The following is an 8,792-nucleotide window of genomic DNA, read 5'->3' as shown; positions in this document are numbered from 1 at the left end:
TCAAAAAGGGCCGACCATGTCCATGGCTACCATCCCATTCTCTGTCATTGAGTACGTGCACTATTCACGTGCCATCGAGGAGAAAAAAATATTGCGTAGTACTAGGTGCCATCGAAGTGCACGACTCACTTACGCACTGCATATCTCCCTTTTCTTGCGTGACACGCCACCTTGATGCTAGATGTCCCGCGTGTCATGGAGGCATATAGTATGATTTTGTAAAATGGAGGCATATAGATGTCCCACGTGCCGGCAACAGGATGAACAAAGCTCATGTCTTAAACGAAAGAGTGGAAGAACATAGATTCCCGACGACCGAGAAGGAGCTACAAACCTCGGGGTGGAGCGTCTGCGCTCATAATATTTTATATTATTCCGCGATATAAAATCAACCAAATCTCTCCACGTTCCTATACCATTCTACAGTATGAGAATAACTTTGAACGTAAGCCATTGATTCACTCTATCCAATGGTCAGAGTTGGAAAATCCAAACAAAACCAAGCATTGGATCAACTCTTTTTTCGAGATCAACTCTTTTAGCACTTAGATTGTTGCTGCCTGCCCACCTAGCCCACCTATATATCCGCTCACGTGTGATGACCACAGGAGCTATCCACTCAAATTGTATGTTAAAAAAATAAAGGTCGATAACTAATGTGGCACCTCGGGCCAACGCGGCCAGATCGCAATTTGCACGAGAAATTACACACCATGTTTCATTGACATGCGGTCCCGTTCCAACATGTCAGTGAGACGACGGCGAGTCCTTTTGTACAATTTCCCAAAGGACGTGTAGGCCGGGGCGCCTCTTCGTGTACCGTGGCAAACTGGCAACCGTCCACCGACTCTTCGCCTTTCCCTCACAATTTGGAACTGTTGTCGCACACTCTTCCTCCCTCCTCCATTTGCCTTCACCCTTCCTTCTGCCATTGTTCGATCGTCTTCTCCATTGAGGGAACAAGCCGGAAACGACCCCGTTATTCTTGCCCCGATCTGAAAGATGACGTGGTGGGGGAACTCATTGATCGGTGCAACGTCATCACCTCGGCTAGCATGGCAGGTTTGTTCAAGAACATTCTCGACTCAACTAATAACATCATTACAAGGAACCTAAGGGTCCAGGAGCGGTTTGATCTCGCCTATCTTCTTCGCCGTGACCCTGCCGACTGGCGCGGGGATGAGGGAAGCCTCGCCTTGTGCAAGTTGATGCCGCTTGATAATGATACGTATGATGTTAAGATGCCATCGCTTGAGGGCAAGGCTTGGGCAGGCGCAAATGGAGATTGGGTTGTTTATATTGGGTACAATTGCGAGTGGGAACTTGTGAATGTGTACACTCGTCACCGGGTTCCACTTCCAAAAATCTCAGACTGCCCAGAGGTTGAGCACAACGGTATTCCACGCACATTCAAATACGATCATGGTGACTGTCTTCTATGGAAGATAGCAATTTGTCGAGTTCCCAACCGCTCTTGGAATTACAGGAACTATGGAGTTGTTGCTATCTTCGACAAGCTTGTTGCCGTCCTTCGTGGTTCGACTAGATGGATATTGCTCAAAAATCAGTTTCTATACACGGATGTGTACTGTGATGCAATTGAATACGAGGGTCTTGTGTTTGCTGCCACCACTCGTGGCACTGTTTTTGCATGGGATCCTCGTAGTTTCGGTACGTTTGTCTTCCACCGTAATTATAATTGTTTCATCCACATGCATGCGAGTTAGCAAGTTTCCCTTCTCTACTAATTAACCTTCTTCTTGTGTTTCCAAGGTCCTGTGAACATTCCACCACCTATACTTGAAAATTTTTATAACCAAGGGGGAGATGACCATGGTGATGATCACGAGCATGAGGACAAGGAGGGCCCATATACTCAGTGGCGCCTGGCAACTTCCGATGGATCACCCCTTCTTGTCTGTATACAGCCCACTGCTGATGTTACTACTAAGGAAGCAGGTGTTGTCTCCCATGGTCGCACTCTCCGGACCTATTCCAACACCCGTTGCATGGTATTCGGGATGGATACTACTGTGCTAGCGCCAACACCTTCTCCCTGGTACAGTATTGATAGTCTTGGAGCAAACTCGCTCTTCCTTGGACAAAACTATCCAACTGCTGTTGACACAACGTTACTACCATTTATGAGAAGCAACTGTATCTATACGTCGGACATTGTGGTGGTTCCCTACCCTGGTCATGATATAGTAGGTCGCTTTAGCCTAGATGATCAGTCCTGCGTTGGTCTCGAGATTGACAGTAGCTGGCCATTCACAGAGAATCACTTGTTGTTCAAAGCAAGCGTTTCCAACGCCGACGATTGGTTGAGTTGAAGTTCATTTCATTGCTTGTTATTTATTGTGTGATGAAAACTTTAGTATTTATAATGTATCCTCGTTGTCGTTGTGGGTTGATGACCTATTGTATGTAATAAAATGACATGCCTGTGATAAACTTACTAAATTTATGAATGGCTTTCGAGTCGCTTCTCTGAGTGGGTGCTGCGACGAGGCAAAAATATATTTTCCGAACACATAATTGTACGTGCATTGCAACAGGTTATCGGATGAGGCCAATTAACAATAGTACACTATTTGTACTAGCTTCACATGCTGGACTATCTCTACGTCTACGTACATAGTACAACAAGTTTTAAACTTGAGACCAGCCACCCATCCTCACAAAGTACACTTTTTAACCTAGCACAGACTCCAGGAAATTTGGCCACAGTGTGAGGTGGGCCATATGTTAATGTGTTTGCTGTACGTAACCAACACCTCGAATCCTCGATACTACTACTATAAGTAGTAGGAGTAGTAGGGTGGCATGGGCCAGAACAAGCATTCACGTCCAGGAGTACGGCACACGCCACCAACACGACTTCCATCTGACACCATATTTGTTGGAGTCCATGCTACAGCAATCTCTTCAACCTCGTCATTTCGCTAACTCAGCCATCGCACGGCGGGCGAGGTGGGGGTTTGCCGATAGTCGGTTTCCTCAACTGCGGTCCCACTTGTAAGGCCAACTCTAATGCATGACCCCAAACGGACCTCGTTTTGCCCGGATTCTGTCCGTTTGGGTAGGGCAATGGGGTCGTGTCCGGGCCATTTCTCGGAGGTGGCCGTGCACCGAACGCGCGGACGCATCCCGGCCGCGTACATTTTTCTTTGCAAACAGATATCTTTTTTTCATCATTGATTTTTTGGTACATGGAAATACATCACCAAAATTTTGACTAGAAAAACAAGAGCCACAAGAATACATTTTAGAAGATATCCAACTTCCATAACTGCTCCTGTAAGTTGGATTAGTGCCTTCTCGATGCATTCATTGTTGATCTGTGGAGGCTCGATCCTGCGTGCTTCTTTCTTCTTCGAGTGTAAAGAAGTAGATGTGTCTAGCCTCTATTCTATCAACAAGTGCACTAGTCTCATCTCTAGCCTCTATGCTAGCTAAAAGTGCTAGAACATCTACTAAATTGCGCTCTATCAATATCTTGTTGTACTCTTCTTCCCAATACCAAAACTTGCATCCATTCTACACAATAAAATTTTAAGTTAGCACAACTAGTCTAATCCGAGAGCACAACCAAAGATTTGGTCGAGTTCTTCCTCCTTTTGCCGACACGTGGGACATCCAACATCCAGGTCGTGTCATGCAAGAAAATAGAGTGGTAGTTGAAGCCACGTGATGTGCATCTTGGGTTAAACTGTAAATAGAATCTTACTACTCTTGAGTAACTCCAAAAGCGGCCACCGAAGATCTTTATTGGATTTGTTTTTCATCACCAGCACGTCGAGGTGAAAGATGTGCAGGTTCAGTGGGTCCTCTTGCATTTTCACTGACATGTGGGACCGCATATGAGCAAACAGACGATGGGCTCCGTGCGTTTGCTGGATGGCTGAGAAGAGAGATAGAGGAGGGCTGAGCACGGACTCCAGGAAATTTGTTCTACATAAACCAGCACCTCGATATAGTGGGGTGGCATGGGCCATAACTAGAATTCATGCCTAGCAGTACGGCACACGCCACCCACACGAGTCCCATCCGACACCAATTTTCTTGGAGTCTGTGCTACAACCATCTCTTCTCCCTCCTGTTTTCTCAGCCATCGCGCGGTGGGCGGGGTGGGGGTTTGCCGATAGTCGGTTCCCTCAACTGCGGTCCCACTTGTAAGTGAAAATGCAACACAGCACGCATTCCCCCTTGAGCGGCCTGCCGGACCAACCGTGTGGGGGTGCGACGCGAACACGGCAGGCTTTTCCTTTTGAACTTGTAACTTGTAAAATTTGGTTCTGCTCCATGGCGCGACCGATAGATAGAAATAACAATTTTCCCTAGAGTAATGAGAAGTTTGGTTCTGGCGCGGTTCATGCATGGAGTACGTAGGAAAATTATGAAGTTGATGCGAAAGGTAAGATAATTACTAGTAGTACCATATACTACTACATGGATTTGACGGAAAGATAAAGATACATACGGATCCATCAACGACATCCTCACGCCCTAGTGCACCGGGTCACCAACCGACGTGTGAGGAGCAGCGACGTTGGCGGCAAGCTCAACATGCTTCTGAACAATGCTGTCCAAGGTTGCCCTGTGGTCCAAGAAGGCCAGCGTCCTATCGTCCTCCTCTTGCATGTAGTAGTCCTTGTGGACGATTTGCGCGTAGACGTGGGTGATTATGTCGATGGTGTCTTGCTGTGCCAAGCGCTGCGCGGCGAGCGCAACCTCGAGGTGGACATTCTCCGGCGCGACGGTGTTCAGTCGCAAGGCCACCAGTGCGTCGAAGAGGTTGTCACCATAGAGGCCGTTGAGGGTGGCAGGCATCACAGAGCCTGGGCGCGTGGGCTGGAGGCGTACGTCAAGGTCGTCCGCGAGCTTCTTGACGACGGTGAACTTGTCGAGGAAGCCGACGAGGACCTCGTCGAACAAGGAGACGAAGTTGTCGTCCAGGCGGCCCCTCGCCCTGGCGGCCTCAAGCACTACCTGGAGACGTTCCTCGGTGCCGGGCTGCATGCCGGCATCGTGGACCATCTGGCACAGGCGCCTCATGCTCGCGCTCATCGCCTCCATGGGTCTAGCTTCTAGTCAACTGATCTTGCAATTGGAGTGATCACTCTTGCCCTTGGGTGCGTAGGATTTTGTAGATTGGACTGGTGGGAGCCTTTATATGAGAAGTGCATACTGTGTTGAATTCACGTGCGTGTTGGCCATCTACTCCTCACCCCTCTACTGCACCTGCCTTTGGCTGTATGACAGGTTGGCCAGCCACCCGTTGGGCCCACGTGTCATACACCCAAAGGCAGGTGCAGTAAGTCAATGAAGCTGCGTCCCCATCCGTGCCCGTGCATGCTTTCAATGACTTGAGACTACCAAACATCACATGTAGTGGTTAGTTCATTGCATGTAATCCTATTAAGTAGCAAAAACACATTAAGTTATCTCGCCGATAGGAATAAAACAATACATGATGTATTTATTTACAGAGGGAGTAGTACATTTTTTTGTGACATGCATTACTAGATATTGCTAGTCAAATACTAAATCCAGATGGACGTGGTAGTACTACTAAATCCAGACGGTGGTGCTAGTACTAGTAGTAGTAGTACTACCAATGTAGTAGCACTGTACTACCCGTTGGTCAAATTATTACGTGCTGCTCCTCACAGTGAAGTGACAAGACCCTACGCCGGAGATGACACCTGAGTATAGGCGCCGTGTTCGGCATACCATAGTCAGCCTCACCGTCTGCAGTCACTATCATCATGGCTGTGGACCTAGCCTGCTTACAACTAGCCGTGTTCGACATAATTTCCTGTGCGTAGATGCCCGTGCATTGCACGAAACACCAAGATTGGGGGGTGGACGGCACCGACAGCGGCCATCGCACCAGATTTTTTCATGGCCTTCTAGATGTGGTGGGTAGGAGATAAGGCTGATTGTGAGAGACAAGGAGTTGTTTGTAAATAGGGAACAAGTGCGGGCATCTTCTTGCAAAACTGGAGAAGTTTGGTTTGTATGCGTCAGATCTAGATCCGACGGCTATTGGTGAAAGATGGCAGGCACAACATCATCACCAACTCAGGACCTGTTTGATTCGCATGATTTTGAAAACGCAGGAATAGGACACGGCAATATTACAAGTTTCAAAATGATATTACAAATGTTAGGACTAATGCTGCACCTACGAAGAGGGAATTACTAGGAAGTTTACGTAAGAACTTTCGTTAGTTTAGGTGGATGCATCATTATCGTACAAACTAAAATCCACCACCCTGACAAGTCACTAATGGGAAAATAAGTTTTCGAGTCTCTGGTCACTTGATGTTTCAAAAACAAATTCAGCTTCTGCGGAGACTTTGTCATTTAGGCTTAGATGCTTGCGGTGATCATCACGCCATTCATTGTTGTGCTAGAGAACGCCAAACCTCATTACCTTGAGCACACTTGCCTCCAGAACAAAGAACCTGGACAATTTAATCTGAGATGTGCTGCCTCGGTAGTCGATCAAATCAATTTCTGTAAGATGGAGATCAAGGCATTCGATGAGATTGTTATAGTGCAGCACATTTTTCACTTTCGGGTCTTTTTTTATCTGCAAAAGAAGAGAACATATTAGAGCAGCTGGCTGTATAAGATTGTCGTGTCATCAAGAGGTACCAATATCATTCGCTCATACGATAGGGTTGGCTGGCTAGTGATATTTTTTCACTCTCTCTCTCTCTCTCTCTCTCTCTCTCTCTCTCTCTCTCTCTTTCCTCTCATTTACCTAGGAGTACGTGAGGAGCTTGGGAATTTGTTGCCTTCCACTATGTGGCCGATGCCATATTTCGCAAAAGTATGCCACATAATACGCATCGATGTCAAAACAAAAGATTTTGGCACCGCTCACGTGATGTGAGAGAGTTGGCACCGCTGTGCACACAGACCCACATGTATAAACAAATCAATCAAACCAACTACACCAGCCTCTCACTCTCCCAAACAAGTGTTTTTTTATTGCCTCAGTCCTCTCTCTCTCCCACGCAAGTGTTTTTTCATTGCGTGAGTTAATTTGGCACCGGAGCAAAGTAGGTGATCCAGATTGGGGCACCAGGTGAGCAATGGAGGGGCATCGATGCCAAATGCATCACAAGTGAATTTGGCACGTGTTTTGGCCTACATAGTGGAGGGCCGTTATAGCCCACTTTTGTACTACCTCTTATTTAGTATAAAATTTTGACCATATATTTATGTAAGAGAATGCCAATGCATGTAACTAAAAATTACACCATTTGAAATTATGTTCAGATACGAATCCAAGGATATAGTTCTTAGTGACATGCATTAACATTTTGTCAGTTAAATCTAGGACAACGCTAACGCCCACACGTGTGGTGGGAGTCAAACCCGCCCACACACCCTATAGCACACAGACTACGCCATGTCACCGCATGCATGCATGTGGAAATCTTTTTTGATTTTCTGTTTTTAAAATGTTTTATCTCTTAAATGAAAAATCCGATTGAAGATCTGTTTTCACCATTAAATCCCTCGCGACGAGATCTTCGAAACTAGATCTCATATCAATATATTTTGACAAAAAAATTTTGGTTAAAAGTTGCCGTGTCTATTGCACATGAATTGCCATGATGTTTACACTGAAGTTGCCATGATATGTTTCAGCTATTTTCTTCTACATTTAAAAGTAAATTTTGATATATTATAAAATGGGAAATTAAGAAACTATACTTGTCATGCACCATAAATTAAAATTGTCATGATACATGCACTTAGAATTGCCATGGTTCATACAAAAAAATATTTTCATGGTCAAAGTACTGAAATTGCCATCATCGAAAAACTAAAATTGCCATGATCTACAAACTAAAATTGCCACATGGCAACTTTATTTTAAGCACTATGGCAACTACAGTGTAAACATCATGGCATCTTTTAGGAAAAAAATCGTCGAAACATATAAACATGGGGTCTAGTTTTGAAGATCTCGTCAAGACGAATTTAATGGTGAAAACGGATTTTTAATTCATTTTTTTAATTAGGAGATAAAACATTTTTGAGCCGAAAACCAATTTTTTTTGCTGATGTCATCTGTTCATACGTGGCAAAATGAGTGGCGATGGAGGCGTGTGGGCGATGTGCAAACGCCCACACGTGTGGGCGCTAGTTTTTCCGTAAATCTATGGTCAAATTTTGATGCTACAAAATATGAAGAGTAAACCAGGACGGAGGTAGTACTTGCTCTTAGGGTAACCATAGAGTTACTGGAGTAGTCTAAGTTACTTTCCACTATGACTAGCCTAGGATACTATAGTAGTACAACAAAAGAACGATGCAGGTGATCACGTGAGAAAAAATACTAGAAACATTTCTTTCGGTGCAGTGCGTAGATGCAGTTTTGAACACTACACTTGTCATCGTAATTTGGGAAAATTACAAAAAATTGAGCTACGTTGTGATTACCGTTTACTAATAGGAAAGAAGTTTCACCTCGATGAGTAGCTTCTCCGTGCTCGGAAAGCATGTAAGGAATCCAACAACTTGATCCAGATTGGGGCCGATAGATTTTATTGCCAAGATCTTCACTGTGCGCATAGACTGGGTCAAGCTTGTGGGAATCATTTTCTGGAAGACGGTCGTAAATACATCAAGAAGAAATTTAAAAATGTGAATTTCAAGAAGACGGAGAAGAAGATGAATGATGTACCTGAACGATTACGGATCCAATAAAGAGTTCGGAGAATTTGGCAGACGAGTGCACCAACGCTGTCAATTTCAGCGTGTCA

This window comes from Aegilops tauschii, chromosome 7 (assembly GCF_002575655.3).
Source record: "Aegilops tauschii subsp. strangulata cultivar AL8/78 chromosome 7, Aet v6.0, whole genome shotgun sequence".
In the NCBI taxonomy this organism is placed as follows: domain Eukaryota; kingdom Viridiplantae; phylum Streptophyta; class Magnoliopsida; order Poales; family Poaceae; genus Aegilops; species Aegilops tauschii.
The sequence above is the reverse complement of the archived record's forward strand: the minus strand, read 5'-3'. Positions refer to the sequence as shown.